Raw genomic sequence first — 3996 nt, forward strand, 5'->3', positions numbered from 1 at the left:
GATAGAGATGTGATAAATGAAGATGATTTGTGCTAATAATTGTAACTATATTGATATTTTAGAAAATATTTGTTAAAAAGTAATAGGGGAAAGCGATATGTCATTAGCATCACAAAACAGATGTTCGCAGATGTTCATAAGATCCAGGATAGAGTATTGAGATATTTTAGCACAAACGGCCTTGGGAAGGACAAAGTTGGGAAAACCTCCAAGAGTGGAATCGACATTGAGACAAATAAAAGTCCAGGCAACTTCTTCTTAGGCAAGAACAGCCTTGAAGACAAAGCAGTTGATATAATTCCAGATAGAGAACCCAAAACACGAACATAATGCTTACTTATATAACACCAAGCTCCATGTGCATGCGCAACCTGCCAGGTTATTCAGAGGACAGCCAGGAAGACCATCGGCCTTCATCCAAGAAGACCCCTGAAGAGTCCAGAAGACCCCCCAGCAACAACGGGAACATGCGCTGTGTAATATGGTGACTTAGACTTCAAGAATCAAAACTGGGAGGAGATTTACAGGAACTATTGATGAATATGTATTAGCATACAGTATAAAAGTTGTGCTTGGATTCTTTTGCCTTTTGTACGTGCGGCAGGGTGAGAGGTCCTCCCCGTCCCCCGCTTGGTTTTGCTTATGCTTTATCAGAACCACTGCCAAATTTCTCTTTGTAACTACTTCAATATATTTGATTTTATTATTATTTTATATTTTTTTATACCTCAATTAAAATTGCTGCTAAAGTTTAAATCTTGCAGTTTTTTGAACTTGACATATGGCACCTCATTCATGACACCAGGAAGAGGCACGCAGGGCCGGGCTGCTGCCTCCTGCAGCTACAAGGGCCTCCTGGCAGCCTGCCTCTGCCGAGGCTCAGGCTGCTCCGGGCTCTGCCGGGGCTCTGCTGCGGCTCCAGCCCGGGCAAGGCCGGGCCCGCTCTCACCTCACAGTCGCTGACAGCTCTGCACCGCAGGAGACCTTTCAGAGCACCCTCTCTGATCTTGCTGCTTTCTCAGCTGAGCAAGGCTCTCCTCCAGCCAGAGACATTGCACTTAGGGATACAAATCCAAGTGGCAGGCGCCCAAATGCTCTGGAGTCACAGCTGAAGGCCTGCATCTGCACAGGATGGTTTGGCTTCCCCACTCCCCCTTTGGTTTTTCCTGCAGATGCCATTGCCATTTCTGCCTCAACTAGAAGTGCCCCAGATGTGCCAAAAGGGACCAGTGGGCCGTATTCCAAAGGCAGTGTGGTCTGGAGAGGATGAATGAAGAAGAGCCTTCTCCACTTACAAACCATACCAAAGAAGCCATAAGCGTGTCTTAGCACCAATCAAAAACACCTGGCAATTCAGAAGGAAATGTTGAGTTTTCTGAAGGGGTCAGAAGGAGGGGAATCTTCCAAATGAGTTGATGCTTCAGAAACTTTATTTAATTCCAATCCTACTCTATAAACCTATACTACAAAACAACTCAATAATCCTACTCTAGAGTCCTACTCTACAATCCTACTCTAACTTGGTTATGGCAAAAATATCTTGACTGTTAGATTCTTGTCTTCTTCTTCTTCTCCTTCTTCACTGAGTTGATGAGTGGTACCAGGGTGGACGCTGGCTTGGCTGATGTTACAAATGGATGCTGTCCACAGGAAAAAAAAAAAAAACAAACAACAAAGAACAGTGAATCATGACTTTCCAAGCTCAGTGCTTCACAGACTGAATCAGGATTCCTCTGGTACTTAGAAAGACCCAGAAAGAGGAGTGACGGGGACATCTGCTCCCCTGTCATCCTGTGCAGAACCTTGCCATCACAGGCAAACCTGGCCCAGAATCCCACTTATCCCTTTATTCTGGTTTCTCCATCTAGCTGGGATTTTTGCCCTGCCCGTGCTCTAGAAATGGTGCTTTCTGTCCCTGGGGTTTCTTCCTTTCAGGAAACTCCAATGACCCACATAGGTCCCTGTCTTTGAGAGACAGGCACCGTGCTAATTTCCACAGGGAGACAGAGCAGTGTCTACCTTTCCATGCCCTGCCCCTCCTGTGCTGGATGGCACCTTCCTTCCCAGCAGGGCCAGCCGAGTGGCGCTGGCTGCTGCAGTTCCCTCTCTGCCACACAGCCTGGCAGTAAGCCTGGGCCAGTTCCCCTCTGCCTGAGCGTGCCAGGCAGCAGATGGGGCTGGGACAAGTCCCTCTCAGCTGCCCCTGTCTGCGTGCCAGAAACCTCTAAGGGTGGGGTGGGGGGCAGAAACCAGGGCCCCTCAGAGGCTCACAGTGAGCCCCCCACAGCCCCTCCTGCCCACAGCCAAATCTCTCCAGACTGCTCTGCCAGGACTGGCTTCCTTGGGTTCCTCCACCACCATTTCATGACTGTGTACCCTGCATTGCTCTACTTCAGTTCTTTTGCCATTAGATAAAAAGGAGCACCCCACCAAATTACAAAACAGGGTGACAGAAACAGAGGACAGAGCACCTCTCCTCTGAGGACAGGCTGAGAGACCTGGAGCTATTCAGCCTGGAGGAGAACTGGCCCCACGGAGACTTCATTGCTGAGTTCCAGTACTTCAAAGGGGATTCTCAGGAAGTAGGAAATACCTTTTTTAACAGGCTCCGTTGCAATAGGACATGGGATAATATTTATAATATAAGATGGGAATTGAGTCAGATTAGATCTAAGGAAGAACTTGTTTACTTGGAGCATGGTGCCACACTGGCACAGGTTGTCCTTAGAGCTGGTAGGTGCCCCATCCTGGGTAGGGATAGGGCAAACATTCCAGGTCAAGTGGGAAGGGGCTCTGAACAACCTGATCTCTCCCTGCTCTTTGCAGGACACTTGGACCAGATGACCTTCACAGGGCCCTGCCAGCCCAGCCTAGCCCAGACTAGAATTCCTCACCGTTTTCATTTGAACAACATCAGGAGTGGAGGTTGGGAGGAAGGAGGCTCATCTGATGCCTTGCACTTCAGTGGAGCAGGAGCCCATCCCTCAGACACTCTTTCACCTGCAGCCCCTTTGCATTTTACCTGCAGGAGCTCCTTGGCAGACCAGCGCCGTGCCGCGTCTGTCCGCAGGCAGTGCCTCAGGAAGTTACGCAGGGAAGACGAGAATCGGTTGGGCTGCCGCAGCTTTGGTGTCCCTCGTATGGCTATCAGGAGTTGAGGCTGGGGAAAAAGGAAACATAAGGCTCCAGCTGCTTCTTTCCCATCTGTAAGTGCTCTCTCAGATCCCATTGTTTAAGCTCCACTCTGCAGAAACTGCCCTGGAGAGACCCAGAGATGACTTTCCTTTACCAACCAAAAACCCAAACCCCGATGCAGCCACAGCTTTTCCAGCATTCAGCAGATCTTGCCTTGGCAGCTGATTTCATTGACTGACCTAGTTAGTGGGAACTACATCAGCAAAAGCACGTTTTGCTTCTCTGAGAATTCACACCAGGCTGACAGGCTATTTGGAAGGGGGAGTTTGTTCTATCCATACTATTTCCAAGGATTATTACATGAAAGGAATCTTTGCAGTGCTTGTTGGTCCCTTTAGCACAGCTTCCATGAAACAAAAATCATCAAGTTGTTTTTTTTTTTTTTTCTCCTCTTGAAAAAAATGCAGATGCAGAATCCATCTAAAATAGACTGAAATAACAATGGAAGGAGGCCTGGGAGTCTCCATGAAAATGCCCACCACAATAGTCACAGCTCTGTGCTGGTGGCACTGAAAAAGATGGTGACCAAAGAGACTTTGTTACTTTCTTCTTCATCCCAGAGGAAAATTTCCTTTACTTTTCCCACACCCCCAGAGGTCACAAAGAAGGTTTTATCCTGTCTCTTTGCAGCTGAGCTCAGCCACTGGACATGGTGGGGAGCTGGAGTCCTCACTGTCCTTAGAGCTGTGCAAGCCAGGGGTGGCCCTGCTCCTGTGGTAAAGGAACACAGCACCGGCGTCAACCGCCCACGTTGGATCCCAGCCCTGGGCACCTGGCTGCAAGCTCATCAACTTGTTAAAG

The 3996-nt window shown here is 48.7% G+C and overlaps 1 long non-coding RNA gene across 1 annotated transcript; it reads right to left on the minus strand.

Annotated features, from left to right (window-relative positions):
* Positions 1-1412: 1412 nt before the first annotated feature.
* Positions 1413-3215, minus strand: LOC128821495 (uncharacterized). Its single transcript, XR_008441132.1, has 2 exons — positions 3023-3215; positions 1413-1640 (listed from the first exon to the last, which is right to left on the minus strand). It is a non-coding gene; the product is annotated as an uncharacterized LOC128821495 (long non-coding RNA).
* Between the last annotated feature and the right edge of the window lie 781 nt (positions 3216-3996).

This window comes from Vidua macroura, chromosome Z, assembly GCF_024509145.1.
Source record: "Vidua macroura isolate BioBank_ID:100142 chromosome Z, ASM2450914v1, whole genome shotgun sequence".
NCBI lineage: Eukaryota > Metazoa > Chordata > Aves > Passeriformes > Viduidae > Vidua > Vidua macroura.